This window comes from Aptenodytes patagonicus, chromosome 5, assembly GCF_965638725.1.
Source record: "Aptenodytes patagonicus chromosome 5, bAptPat1.pri.cur, whole genome shotgun sequence".
In the NCBI taxonomy this organism is placed as follows: Eukaryota; Metazoa; Chordata; class Aves; order Sphenisciformes; family Spheniscidae; genus Aptenodytes; species Aptenodytes patagonicus.
In genome coordinates this window covers 30,799,738-30,815,545 of record NC_134953.1, presented here as the reverse complement: position 1 = coordinate 30,815,545, position 15,808 = coordinate 30,799,738, and the positions used below count along the sequence as shown (strand labels likewise).

The following is a 15,808-nucleotide window of genomic DNA, read 5'->3' as shown; positions in this document are numbered from 1 at the left end:
AAAATAAAATGAACAGCTGGCAAACAATCCAGAAGCAACATGGGCTCCGGGAATTCGGTACAGAGAAATCTCCTATTTTGGGGCCCAGCAACACTAAGGAATTGCTGCCATAAACATCAGCCTTGCTCAATTATTTAACTTTGGTCATAATTAAAATAACTCGGGGAAAAAAAAACCCAAACCAAAAAAACCCACAACAACATTGCTGTCCCAACAATCCCAAAATTAATTTTACTACAACAATTCCCAATTGCCACCACTTACTATCCTGGTACAGCTTGAATTTCATTATGTGTTTACCATGACCTAGGCATGAAGCTATTTTAAGGATACACTATTTCACAAATTCATATTACCAAACAGTGTGTATTGCAATTAAACAAGAGTTTCAATATTTAAAGACTCTGATCAAAGAGCAGGAATGTGATGCAATTGTTTATATGTTTCCAGGGAGACCTAAAAAGCCAGAAAACAATAAAGACCTAAAAAGCTAGAAAACACCTGTTGGTTTTAAGAGGTTCCCATGGGAGATCTTAAACACAGAGTTAGAAATTACACAAATGCCTCTGTGGTTTCTGAGTTTTGTTTCCTTTTGGCCCTGAAAATTAACAGAATCTGTTTAATACTTTTGAAAATTTATTAGCTACGGCTCAACTGCTGCAAACCCCTAATCAGCAAATTCTGACATGTCACCAATTCCCAGTAAATGCAGTACTTCTTCTGACGTTTACACACTATATCATTTCTAACTATTGATTTTAGATGCTGAAACTAGCCAAAAAAATTTCCCCTTTCCTTCTACTTGAGATCACAACAGTATTTTGAAGTTGCATTTATATTCCATAGATACAATTCATTAATACATATATAATCAATACAGTATTTAAAAAAATAAATAAATTTTAAAAAGACCAATACTACAAGGAATCTTTAAGGAAAGCATAATTCCCTTCTGACCTAATGAGATTAAAAAAAAAAAAAAAAAATAAAAACCTCACTTGTGAGAAAGACAAACATATATAAAACACAGCCATAAGCCCCAGATACTAAAGAGCTGATACCACCTTCCTTTGGCTCAGGGAGGAGGGGACTTCCCTACGCCCCTGCCTTGCCATTGACAGAATGAAAGAAATCAGCGCTGACCACGGTCATTTTTACCCTCAAGCTTTGTTGCTTCTGTCCCAGAGGAAAATTCTAGTTTCTATGCAGAGATAAAGATTGCTGTCAGCCCCTTGAATCAGACACCATGAATAGCTTCAGTGTTTGGTGCTGTATGACAAGCGAGCTCCAGAGCCAGTCATGTTGACCAACACAATGGTTATTTGTGGTTCCTCAAGTCAGGGCCGAGCAGCAGCCTACTAGGTATCAACAGATGTGCTTGTATCACCTTCGGTGAAAAACACTCAAAAGAAATACAGTATTTTCTTGAAAATTTCAGCTTTTTTGTTTCCATTCTTGCTTTTTGAAGCAACCTGCAATAACTGCCCCTGCCACCTGCGCCTCCAGCCCAGCCCAGCCCGGCCCGCTGCTGCCTGTGCGGCCAGGGAGCCTGTCCCCAGGAGTGCCGGGGGGGGATGGGCTGGGTGTCCCAGAGAGTGCAGGAGCCCCCTCCCCTGCAAGATCCCCGCCTGGGGACAGCTGCTACTCTGAAAAACGAAGGGCTTGCCATTCTGCCAAGGGCTGAGTGCATTGATTATGTTAATGCTGATGGGAAGAAAGATGCAGACGTGATGCTGCAGAAAGGATGCATACGGGAAGAATCAAATTCAAGGAGGTAGCACAAAGTTGGAGAAATAGATGGTTGTTCATGGAATGATGAAATACAATAAATGTTCATGGAATTATAAAAAAAAAAAAATTCAGCTGGACAGGGTGCTGGGCCATCTTGTCTAGACTGTGCTTTTCCCAAGAAAGGTTGGACCAGATGATCCTTGAGGTCCCTTCCAACCTGGTATTCTATGATTCTATGATACCATCAAGGCCACAGAGCGTCCCGAAATGAAAGGCAATCAGGAAATGTGCTTACCTAAGTGAAAGCTACAGCACAGCCAGATTCAATTCATAAAAAAAAAATGGCAGATTTTTCCTTAAAAATCATTTTTATGACAAAGTCTTCAATGCATGTAAGGATATATTTGCAAGGTGTTCTTTGGATTCAGGTTCTTCTTATTCAAAGCAGAAACAGGAAAGCCCATCACACTTACCAGCTGCAACTTCTGCCCTGTACCTGGTTATACTGAGGTGGTGATGACCGGCAGAGCCAGGAACTCACAACCCCACTTCCACCTTTCAAACCCTGCCCTTTCTGTGGGTTTTTCATAACCTCACCCATGTGCCACTCAACCTGGGCATCACCACAGCCCTCTCTTGAATTCACTATTAGCTGTTCTCTTTGTCTTGCCTTTCCCCAAATAGCTCTGTTTCCTGACACAAGCCACCTCCACCCCTGGAAATTAAACATCAACAGGCTGAAGTTTCACTTCAAATCTTAAAATTGCAGCTCATTTTAATCCCATTCAAACTGTCCATGAACTTTGTCTATGAATATTTTATCAGGTTATCATTGTTATTCGTATACAAGAAATAATACATTAAAAATATTTTAGTCCATTTGTCTTGTTCTGTTAGCTTTGAGAAGTTTCTTTTAGCTGTAAGAATCAATCTCTATATATGTATAGACACAAATATATATATAAAATGTACATTACCCAACACTGGAACTTGACCAGTTAGTCTCCCCTAGCTCCCTTCCCTCATCAGAGAGAGGGACAAGGTAGGACAAGTGTCTCAAGACAAGAAGTGCCCTCAGTGCAGGGCACAAGCCCACAGGTTCTCTGAATTATCCCTGTAGAAGATTCTCTCTAGCAACTAAAGACAGAGCTTAAGTAAACCAGCCTGCTAGTTTAGGGGTGCAATGCTGGGGAGCGCACATACTCAAGTTTATAAACTGGGAAATACAAGTTTTCAAATTTCCAATAATATTAAAATAGCAATGTATCTAGGTTCCTAGAGGCTTTAATTATGTGACATTCACAAATAACTTGCCTTTGAAAGCACATGAATACATTAAATTAATCTTGGAAAAAACACAGTCTTAAACAGGACATTTGAGGTTGGTAAGTGTATTAACAGCAGCATGCCTCATATACAGATACAACAGCCTGAAAATTTACCCAAACATCAAGTTTCCATCCTGATCATGGCAAAAGCAGTAGTGTTAAAATACAGCCAGTGTGAATACACATTTCTTATATACACAAATTCAGTGTTCTGTGTATGCAAACACCAAATGACCATCGAGAAGCAGTCCAAGGGTCTGAGCCTGCTCTGCCAGAAGGCAGGGGCACAGCCTCCTTCCGTCCCAGCAGCAGCTGGACCTGGTCCCAAACACAGAAAAATAATACAAGTTCACACCCACACATTGTGTAAGAAGACTACTTCTCTGAGGGGCTGCAGAGTATATTTCATTCTCCTTGTTATGAGAATAACCTGACTACTGGAAGGAAGACAGCATATCCTAGCTCCAATTCTGAACTGTGATTCAGCACCTATTCTCCACTGAACTTCAATCTGTCCATCTACTTAAAAAGGGAGCATATGAACCCGAGCATTAAAGTGTCATCGAAGGGGCATATCATTCTTTGCAGGACAAGCCTTTTAGTTTGGGGTTTGGGGTTGTTTGGTTTTTTTTTTTTGGGGGGGGGAGGGGATTGGTTTTTAAATGTTTTTAAAAGTAAAATACAATACAAACATTTTCCATAAATGTACTTTTATAAAAGGAATGTCTTCAAAGTGATCCCACCACAAATTTTACTAACAGATAACTACCAACACATCCCACCGTCTGCTGTCCCATTGACCTTGAATCATCAGCCTCTATTTCTTGGCCATAACAAAACACACCTACAGAGAGCAGTAAATGAGGATATGCTATTTCCTGTAATGCAGCCCAGACACCCGAAAACCACTTGAACCATGTCAGGCCTTTACTTTCTGTTAACTACAAAGGCGATGTTTCCGTTATCAGTCATACAACGGTTATTATGGGGTTTAGCACTACAGGTGAAAGCCCAGGGATGAGGACGAGAATGCGTTATTCACTTTCCAGGCAGAACACATGTATTTTAGGGAAGTAACTGTCATGCATCTGAGTCACTGACAGCTTCAGAAACATATTTTGCAAGCAGCTTAATAAAAATCAAGCCTGATGGACCCAATCAGTGATGAGGATATTAATTACTTGGATGCAACAAGGGTTGAGAGCAGCGGGACAGAGCATTGGCAGAGCTCCTGCGGGACAACCGCACACCAACATCGTGAAAAACATTACTGCACATTGAGCAATACGTTAAATGAATAAGCAGAAATCCACCAACCTTTCAACATGTCTTTGCATAATAACATCATCATTTAAGATGTTAAAAGCTGGCCAAAGCACTGTTAGATACGAGGCTGTGTAACAGCACAGGACAACAGCTTCCTGCTCAGCTCTAAGAGAACAGGAGAGTCTGGAGGTTCTGAAGAAGGAGACTATGTTTAGCAGAAGTCTTTAAACTTAAGAGTTCGAAATAAATTTGGGTATGAAGGCAAAAATAAAGGCATATAACACACCTCCAAAAACTGGTACACAGCTGTGAATGCATGTCTAGCTGAAAAACTGACAAACCATTGCTTCCCCTGGCCCCGGCCCCTTGACAGCTGGGCATATTTCTGCAACCGCCGTCCGGCAGGATAGTTCCTTCCTTTCCCACGCTCCGGAGCTGGTTCCGATCACAGCTCCCAGCGATGGCAGCGTCCCACGGGGCAGGCAGCCACAGCCCAGCTTTCGGAACGAGGTGTACTGGGGACAAAAGCTCAGGGATGGTCCGCTCCCAAATCACACTGTATCATTTTTAAGGGGCTGAACAGTTTCTCTCCGGAGGGGGCAGATCTCAGCAGACCAGAGCCAGGCTGGATAGGAACAGTGGATTCTTATTTATCTAGCCTCCAAGAAGTCCAAGATGAGCTTTGTCTCCAAAAATACCGAGTCGCTTGCGGGTCCTACCTTGCCATAAGGGCTAAGGTAAATAAATGCACTGTCTCAAAAACCAAAAGATTTTTCTTTTGCTAATCTATTGCTGGAAAAGCAAGCACTGCATACCTTTCATCTCATTTTGCAAGCAGGGTAATTTCTCTTCTAAAAGAATAAAAATCACAGCTCTCCCCCAGAGGGAATTTTCTAACATAATCTTTTTTCTCCTTTCAGCATTTCATAACCAGTCACATTTAAGTCCAATTTCAGTAAAAGTACACAGAGCAAAACTGTTCTTAAAGAACACCTTCAGCACCAAAGCATCCTGAATAGTATTACTGAAAACTGTAGTACTGTATGGATTACAGGGGCAGGCTGGAGATACACCAGCAGCTATTCCCAGGCTCTGTGCTCTCATCCTCTGACAGTCCCTGTGTTTATGTTCTCTTTTATACAATCCCCAAAGAGGAACAGAAGGTACCTCTGTTTCCCACAGAGGCTGACAGCTATGAAAATATCAATTGCAGTCAAGTATCAGTTAGAAAGCGCAATGCCCCAAAGAAGTCAGTATATTATCAGGGAACAGTACAGTGCAAGCTGTTTCCAACTTTGCCAGCAGTACTTTCACACCAGTTTTCTCTCCTTCTAAGATACAGAAGATGTCACTGCAGGATCTTTTCTCGCCATATTTTTTAAAGCAAAACCAACATCAGGAATATAGACATTACAGCTGCTAAAACTGATGTGAAAGAGCCTGGTAGATGAGGAAGGACTGAGTACCAAAAAAAAAAAAACCACCCACCTCTAAAAGATATTGTGCACAATTAACCTGCTAAAATTTATTATATTTAAATATAACATTACCAGAGGAAAAAGCAGTATGCACACCCACTGGTGGGACAGCAGCAGACCGGCAGAACTGAGCCTGAAGATGTTAACTGTACACAGAGCTACACTAGACAAAAGATGTAATCTCTTTTGGAAGGCATTAAGCTTTCATTTCAAAGAATAAACTGCTAACCAAGGACCTTTGGAAATGTAAACACTGTTTACAGAGAAAGTTTCGAGGATTCAGTGATTTCTAAAGGAAATTATTCAAGTTTCTTCCTCTGAAGATCCTGGTAAATGAGGCCAAATTCCAAGGGCAAACAGTTTGATCTAGTAGAGCAATTTTCAAGCTTTTTCAGTACAAATTACAACTCAATCAAGTCACACATACACATAACTTCTAAATAACTTCTGCAGTTTGCTAGTCAAAGATATTAAAGAAAGAAATAGTGAAGAATCTGACTGCCAAGAGTTCTCCTGCACATCATTCTGTATCCTAGGCCAAGCCATGTTGTGCTCAGGTGAAAGAGAGGGACTTACAGTGCAATAGCAACAAGTCTCCTTGAAAAAAATCACACATTATGATAGTACCAATTATCTCAGCATAACATCTTCCTAAGTTTGTTTTTAATAGTTTAAACCAAGTAATGCAAACAGGTCATTATTTAAATATAGTTCCCTGTTTCCACCTTTTCCTTTCCTCCCCGCCTTCCCAGAAATATTTAAGTCACTAAAATTTCCTCTCCCCCCAGTTCTGCCGGGAACCAGAGAAGTGCGGGAGGTAGGAGGTTAGCCTGTGAAAAACAGATTAGAATTAAGTGTTGTATCTGTGGCCTTGAAATGTGCCCTCAGCTGAGTTTTTAATTTGGCTTTTCAGGATTGATCAGCACATATGTAATTTAAAAGCAATTTGAAGCAGCAAGCTAGGTAGTTTGACTTAATGAGCTTTTGACAACTGCAAACAAAATGATAATGTGAACCCATTTAAACTCATCCCTATATTTAACAGGAAAAGCATACATCATTTTAACTTGGTTATACAAAGGCTTTTCTTCTGCAATATGAAAGCTATTTTACCACAATCTTGCTCTCAGTAGCAATTTGCAAACTTTGTCCAATTGTACCAGATTAGTAAAAACACAGGCAGCAGATAAATTAATATTGTTGAGTAATTAAACATTTTAAGTAACATTGTGCGGTATGATGGAATACATTCATGAAACCCAAATCTAAAGTAAAAAACTCAGAAAGTACCTGAGACATCTAAACCTGTAGAACACAGGATACAAACATTATTAATTGCTTGTTTGAATCAACAGCCTACTACTCATGAAAAAGCACAGCACTGTAGCTCAAGCAATATACAGCATATTACAGCAGAAACTAAGGCTAGGAATGCAAAGAAAAATAATCATCAAAGGACAAACAGCAAAGCACAACAAGATTAAAGGGCAAAAGACAATAAAAATGGAATTTACTAAAAGAAATAGTAAGCAAGGTGAAGCAAGGGTTAACAGATATATTTGTATTGGACAAGATTGGTTTTGTTTGCTTGTTTTTTAATTTGCACTGTTAGTTTGGAATTCAGTTGAGAAACAGCTACAGGTAAAGAAATCACTATGTTCAGCAATAAAATCTGTTAGGAAAAAAATAATTTTACGTACACTTTGAAAGGTTCACACTCTTCTAACCAGAGTCTTACAGCACTGGAAGTCTAAAAATTGCAACTGAAGCACACTAGGAGCAAGAGCAGACCTAGCACTACTCAGGCAAGTAGACAAGAGAGCATCCTAATAAGTTATGGTAAATTCTCTGCAGTTTTTACACACAGATATGCTTACAAATTGCCACATTATACCAAAAATAAATTCAAAGACGGAAAGCTTGGTTGAAAAGTTAATTGCCCCTCTAAGAAACAAATTAAAATGCATCTATGTAGTAGTGAAAACTGCTCTGAAGCTAAAGAATTACAGCTCTTGGTAAGGAAATATTTACAGATCCTTTGTCAAATATACTGAAAACAAGAGGGTCTTTAACCACAAATTCTCATTGTTGGCTTCAAGTCGTGGTTACATGGGCTTTCTCTCATTCGCCAAAGAGTTATCTTTTGTTTCTGATAAAAATTTTCATTAAAAGAACCAAGGGAGGTAACAAATTATGGGAGCAAATGCCAAGATAAAAGAAGACATAGCATGAACCTCATGGAGTGCGGTCCCACCCTTGGGAACACATAGACAGGACACCAGCAGACCATGGGGTACCGTGACCTTTAGGTGGCAAGACCACAGGCCAGGGAAGTACTAGCTCTATACAAACCACCAAACTATTCTGTCCTCATTACAATCCACATTACACCACATCCACAGGAAAGTGATGTTTAAAAGCATCGTGCTCCCGTAATTCTTCTCAGTCTTTGGTTATGCTGGCTGATAATCAAAATTACTCTGCTAGTCTTCAAACAGTCCCTTGCAAGGGGCACCATCACGAACTACAGCAGCGCTCCATTTTATCTAAGCTTTCTTTAACAGTTATTTCAGATGAAAAAGATATTGATTCTACTGAAGAGAAAGAAAACTGAAGAACCACAACAATTAAAGAAAAACCCAACCACCAGGAAACCTGAAATGAATTGGTCTCAAAAGAGTAAGATCTTGTCATGAACGTGGAGTTGCATATTTCATTCTGAATTATCCTTTAATGCCTCCAGAGCAACAAAACCTAGAAGGAGGAGACTTCTTAGTTCATCTAACTCCCTTGCTTTGGCAGAAAAGTTTATCCTCCAATTTATCTAAAAAGATCAGGACAAAAATGAATTAAGTGACATGAGTTAACGCAATTTTCACTTGCTTCCCTTGTAAATCTTCTGCTATTTGCTTATTTGCTTTTTCTTAAAAATTCATACTACTATTTACCCAAAGCGTTTTCTAGACTGCATTCTTCCTGGTGATTCTTGATGTTGCTGCATCCTTGTTTGTGTGTGTAACCTTCAGTGAACAGCGGTGCGATTGGTATAGTTTCATCCAGCCACTGGGGCATCCTGGCTCTCCTGCATGAAACAGCTGCCTCTTCTCAACAGCAATAATCCAAAAACTGTCACTTCTGTGGTTCCATCACTCGTCTTTAGTTTGTATCTCATCGCACCTCTACCTGATTTACAGTTCTGTTTTTTTGTTTTACCTGCTCGTATCTCTCATTCTTACCAATAATTATTACTTTACATTAGAAAAACAAAATCTCCGATAACCTAAGTTTTCAGGACTGAGCACTTTTTCCTTTTTACAGCAGGGATAAAAGGGATAGAAAAACCTATGTCTGAGTTGTGCCACATTATCCAGTGACAATAAGTTGTCACTGCAAGCAACAAACTACCCAACAATTTTCTTTCCAGTTTTATTTCTTCCCTTAACCAGGAAACACCTTTGAACACAGATACATCGCTTCCGCATGGGCAAGCACCAGACCTCTGCGAGCAGCTTTTTACTTTGCCACTTCAACAGTGAGTCACTAGTCAGGAGTCAAAGGAAGAAGGGCACTTTTAGGGCATCGCTGTTCAACAGGAGATGTACTCGGTGAGCAGAGGACAGGGCTGTGCGGAGGCAGCTCTCTCCCTGCCCAACAGACATGGCACCAGGCAGGGCAAGGGCTCCTGTCCGCATGCTGCAGGTGCCAGGACAGACTGTCAGCGAGGCCACTCATCCCCCAACTCACTGCCAGGACTAGGAGGACAGAAAAAAGCAGCCTTTAATGCTACACTTGTTCAGGGAGCTGTTTCACTGGAGATAATCGGTTGGCTGGCTTACTTAGGAAGAAAAATCTGAGCCCACTGCAATCAAGAGACAGTCCAACAGCATCACCCTCTCCTATCAGCAAGAAAATCTCCCATCTATTCTTCCATTTCCCAAAGGCATCCTCCGCAGACAACACAGAGGATTTTGGCAGGCAAAAGGATATCATTGATGGAATTATTACACCTGCAGTAAGTCAACTGAATTAGAAAGCACAATACTGTGCACATGCCTTAAAAACATGTTCCATGTTGTGAATAACTCAAACATAAATCCGGTACAAATACTTCAATAAATTGCTGCTGCTGACTTTCTCCTGATCTCTGTCTTACCAGTATCTCATTTCAGCTCCAGCTTACCCAAGTTTTCTGGTCTGTTGTACATATATATTTAAAAGTTATCTACATTTCAGCAAAAAGTTTGGAATAAATGCAGCCACTTTTTTTTTTTTTTTAATGTTAACCCTTATAGCATTTGGGATTATACTATACTTATTGTTATCAAACAGAACAAAGACTACACTGGGATGAAACCTCGTGCAGAAGGGCACAGGCAACGAGAAAAAAAAAGATAAGATTACAGTTAAAAAGGATGCAGAAAGCCTGCACAGAGCAGCCTGGTGGCTACAGCCACTTTTCATTCAGCTTGAATTCTGCTGCATCACATCACAAATCAGTTAAAGCAATATCTGAATCATTCTCTAAGACAGCTCTCAACCCATAAAACGAGCATCACATACAAGGTACCCATAAACGATGCTCCACAAAGAATATGTAATTCAAAACTCTTTAATAATGTACCAATTCAATTTACAATACTTTTGATTACAGGGCACCAAATTATATTTTAGGTTACAGAGGGATTCTGCTTTCATTAATATTGTACCAAGAAATCAATAATGAAATGCCTATCAAGAAATAAAGACCTGCTCACTGCAGGCATCACAATGGCAGCCCCCAGGTTTGGCTCCTCCGCTGCTGCTTCCTGGGCCACAAGGATGCGGCGCTGGAAAGCCGCAGCATCCCAGTGTGTGCTGGATGTGGAGCAAGTAACCAAGTTTAAGTTTGCACACATTATTCACCAGGAACACCAAGTAGCACTGTTCTGACGACACTATTTATATATGAATTTAAAAAACCCCAAGTATTTCTTTGAAATGCAGCATACGGCTTACATTCCAGGATCAAGTAAACCGCATGGTTATCTCTAAACTCAAACATGACAATCGTGGTAACAGGCCTTCCAGTTTAAACAAGCAGCAATTTCTTATGCCTCCTTCCATCTACTTTGAACACACCACTCTTGCTAATCCTGACAAAACTCCTAAGAGCCCTTTACACCTTTCAGTAAACTCAAACATGTAACTGTATACTCAGCAATCTCTTCACCTCGCACCCCATTGCTACGTTTTATATAAAAATTAAAATGCCAGCATCATCCTCCCAAACAAGAAGTTTGACTGCGGGCTCCTCGGCTCACAGGTTTGTCTCGCAGAGTGCAGGTCCCTGCTGCTTTCCCCATTCTCTGGGCAGGAACGAGACCCCAGCTTGCCCCCACCTCTGCTCCAGGCAGAGATCAGCCACCACCACTCAGCAGGTCCCTTCTTACCGACCCCCCTGAGGCCAATGGAATAGCACCTTCTAGCAAAAACATCCGTTGTCTTGCTAACTGCTTTTGCTGAGGAATTTTCAGGGTACTTCCAGATACTGAGTCATTCACATTAATGTTTCTATATAAAAGGAAAGTTTTTTCCACTAAAGCATCCCCATTCATTGCCAATGGCCTTCAAGTGCTCTGATACAACCTTCAGACACAGGATCTCCAGCTGGTGTTAAGCCCTGCCATAAATCTATGCTGAAGAGTATTTTGGAAATAGGGATTGAAATCCAGTATCGCATTTACAAAATGACAGTATCGTTCAAAGGACGTACAAACATAACCCCCAGGTTCTCTATATAATTGAACAATTTCTCCTGCAGAACCTCGCACTCCTTCAGTGAGCAGGGTGGACTGCACTCACATCAGTAAGGCAAACATTCAGTATTCCTTTTTATCTTTCTGTTTTTCATCCTACAGAGCATTCAACACTTGCCTTGGCTCTTTTTTGTTCTGCACTACAGTACAACTGACATGCTCCAAAATCTTGGTGAACACATTTGCAGGACATCATCAAACATGAAGTAGTATATAAGCACTTTACTGATAACATGTGCAGCTGACCTCTCAGAAAACACCAAGGACAGCTGTGACAAGGCAGCATTGCACCACAGTCTTCCTACAGCTCTTTTTCACTTTGCAGTTTGTCAATCTGTGTTCACCCATTTTTCTTCATGTAACCTCTTAAATGAAAGAGAAAATGGTCACAAAGTACACCGGTCGAAGTAATTCTATAACATGCTCTAAAACTAGTTCAGTCAATAACACAGCTCTGCCGCTTTGGTCCATAAACCACCTGCTCCAAAAAACCAACTTACGGCACAACTTGTCTTAGAGAAGAATCAAAAAGCACACGACACGCACAGTGCGAGGCAGGTGTCTTGCAATCAAGAAGCTTATTTAACTACAGCAAGTTTTGCTATAATAAGGCACACATCATCCTGTGAGAAAGATGCCAAGAAAATACAAATTTCAAAATCCCCGTAAGCCTTTCCACTTAGGAATATGCAAGAGCCCACTCGTGCGTGTGCAACGCAAGGACCACAGCTCTGCCCATCCTCTGCTTCAGCTTCACAAGAACCCATGTAGAAGAGGAAAGCCTTACACAGACTTCGAACCTGCAGAATCCCCAAACCATCATCTTCCAGCTTCCAATAATTTCAGCCCACATGGTGCATTTCTGACATTGCCCAGGCCGTATAATCCGGGAGCTGGGAATGTAACGGAGGGCGGGGGAAGGAAAATAAGACCCAAGAAAAACAGGGATTCAAGACAGCTGTTCTGGCAGAGGTCAGCCCTTAACTCATACAGATGAAAAACCTTGATTGAGCTAGATAACAGACAGATAAACATAAACGTATGAAGTGGAAAAGGGGAAAGAAAGCAAGATACAAAAGCAAACTAGGACCCAAATGCGCTAAAATTATTGTCTTTGCACCTGCACTTCACAGGCTCAGGATAAATCACTATAGGCCAAAGCAGCATCAGACTGATTTGAGTTATATAAAAACCTCTGTTTTTATTAAAGGTATCTCAGGCAGAGGAAGCTTTTAAACTAAGAATTCTGTTTTTATCTTTTACTTCGAAGAATATATTAAATGCATTTAAGGAATACAGAGTATGTTAGTCAAGGCAGAGCCAGCAAGGATGGCTGGTGTAACACAGCTCCTATATAATTCTTTTATTTGTGAGCAAAGACAGAGCAAATTAAAGGAACCAAACGCTACACTCACACCATTTTGTTTCTTGCATTATTTTCTTTCCCTTCTTCTCCCACATTTCTAGAACACCTGATTTTGTCACTTGAGAAAACAAATGTTTTTAGCTTAACTCCCTTCACTCCCCCTAGTCGTCTTGGAGACCTCAGCCAGATGGTCTCTGCTTGTCCCACCTCCATCCTTACCCCCTTCTCTCTCAGGGCACAAGTGCCACCACCCTGCAGCACAAAGCGGAGGCAGGATGCCCTGCAAACCCTTGGGTGCCATCGGTAGTAATTAGAGATAGTTAGCCCCGTTAGGGACTCCTCTTCTCAAGGCCCAACTTCCACCTCTGGCAAGAACAAGATGGGGCCAGTGCCACCCAGACCACCTCCATCTTCCCACATCAAGACTGAAATGGTTTCATTTGTTACCCAGCAAAGTAAACCGGGAACTTAATGTGCCTCCTGAATGAGGACAGCACATTATATCCACATAAGTCTCTTTAAAATCCCATCTCGAGTTTCCAGCTGAATGTCATTAATTTTCATTAAATATTTTTCTTTTTTTTTAAAGCCCCAAAGCACAACATGCACAGAAGCTAAAATTGTCATGCACATAATAAATATTTTTCAATTCTCAGCCTCTTTATTTCAACTCTCCAAGTTTTCTCATAGGGTTTATAACATCTTAGGGAAAAAAGTTCGATAAGCGATGTCATTTCTTTCAACTCAGCAGTCTCTACCCCATCCAGACCACACACAGGCAGCAGTTTAGAAGCTACGCAGCTGAACACACAGCAAATCACCTCACTCTATGGAAATAAGCCACAAGGAGAGCAACTTTGCAGAAAAATTGAAAAAAATTAAGAGACACCCTTTCCCAATTAAAAAACACTGTTCAATCTCACAGCAGATATCCATTAACCCTTTCTACAACCCACAATTAAAGTGCAAAAAAAAAAATCTAATGATGGGAAACAGTTAAAAGTTGTCTACGTTATCTTTTGTGAGGTTTGTCAACACAATACCTTTGGTTTTGGAAGTAATAAATTTGATTTTTTTCCATGAAAGCCTCTTTTGATTTCTCCCTCACAGCCTATATAAGGAAAATACAAAGTTTTTCACCAGCTGCAGGACTTACACCTACCTCCATACAACCAGGTGCTTTCCTTGTCAGCAGCTCTGAGGAGCCCAGAGCCTCACCAGAGGGGCGCACCGGAGAGCAAAAGGCAGCACAGGCAGCAGCACCGACGCCGGTTCCTCCAGTGACCCCCTTCCTCCAGGCACCGTTTGGTGCCAAATCGCAGTGTTTGCCAGGGCACCGCGCTGTCAGCAGCATGAACCGGCTGGCCAATGTTATCGGAAAACAATAAATGGCACAAATGGAACCGTACGGTTTTTAAACGATGCTAATCTTGCCCAAGGAAGAGTTTGTACACAGCCGTGTCACCCCTCAGTTGTTGGTCCTGTACATCTGAACACTGCATATACCCACAGCCTCGCTCACCTCAGAAAGAGCTGGATGAAAACAGTGTGGATCTGCTGACAGGAAATAAATGGCTTTTCAGAGCTGAAGTTCACAGGCAAGCCCCATCCTGGGGGCCGGGGACAAGCCTGACAGCTGAGACACCGTGATTCCCAGTTGGGTGGCGTGGAGGCGAGTTAACAGGGATGCCTGTCAGTGGAGCGCGCAATGCTCGGCTGTTCCCTCGGCCCCGATGCTATCTCATGTGTGCCTCGCATGGCTCAGAAACCCAGCCTGCTGTTAAGAGCCCCCCCAGCGAGGAGGCACCCGGCCACCTCGCCTCAACGCGAGGGTGCCCGCTGCCCTCTCGGCTCCCAGGGGAACGCGCCCAACCCTCCGGCCTCTCCAGTGGGCTAGCCAGCACGGCATTAATTCCCGAGGATGGGCACCCCACGGAGAAAGGGACATGCGTGTCCCCGCCCGCCTCGGGGACACCCCTGGAGGGCGAGCGCGGCCGCGGGCGGCAGCGCTGGCAGCCAGGGCCGGCTCCGAGAGCCCTGCGGGCAGGAGCACGCAAACGCCGGTCGCTTCCCGACGCGCACCTAGGGACGGCCCGGCCTCCCGCCGGGCGACGAGGGCATCGCCCGGCCACCCCTCCGCACCCAGCGGCGGTGGGGACGGGGCTCCCCCGCACCTGCGCGGCCGGCGAGCAGCCTGCCCCGTCCCCGGCCGGCAGCACCTGCCGACGGCAGCGGCGGCCCCGGCGCCGCAGCATCCCCGCGCCCCCCGGCCGGGCGGCACCGCGCCCGCCGCCCCCAGCCCGCTGCCCCGCGGCCGGGCGGGTCCCTCCCTCCATCCCTCGCTCCGCCGCGCCGGGCACCGAGCTCCGCTCACCTCGCCGGCTCCGTCGGCGGCGGCTCCGCGGGCCCCTCGGCGCCCCCGCACAGCGGCGGCGGGCGCGGCCGGCCGCGGGACGCCCAGGCGGTCTCCGGCCCGAGGCGGCGGGCAGAGGCGGCGGCAGCCAGGCAGGAAATTTCCCTTCGCCGCCGCCTCCCCCTCCTCCTCCCCTCGGCGCCGCGGCGGCGGGCGCGGAGCCGCCTGGCGGACACCGCCCGCATGGGCAGCGGCGGCAGCGGGGGACCGGGGCCGGGCGGCGGCGGAGGGGACCCCCCGTGCTCAACCCTGCAGCTCGCCTGCTCACCGGCGGGTACTTAATCACCCGGTGACTCCCTCCTACTGGAAATGATTTGATCTGCAGATGACAAGTTTCTGTGTGTTAACACCGAAGTTTCAAGCAGGGCTTCGGCTCCACTGTCTGGCACAGTGACGACTACTAACACCAGCCAAAATTTCAGAAGTCAGAC

General features: G+C 43.7%; 1 protein-coding gene across 1 annotated transcript in view; it reads right to left on the bottom strand.

Moving 5' to 3' along the window:
• Positions 1 to 15,379, bottom strand: part of PTPRE (protein tyrosine phosphatase receptor type E) — a 110,636-nt gene extending 95,257 nt beyond the window's left edge. The window contains exon 1 of the mRNA XM_076339225.1: positions 15,339 to 15,379. The gene's annotated coding sequence lies outside the window, so the exon portion shown is untranslated. The remainder of the gene's footprint in view (positions 1 to 15,338) is intronic.
• Positions 15,380 to 15,808: the final 429 nt, after the last annotated feature.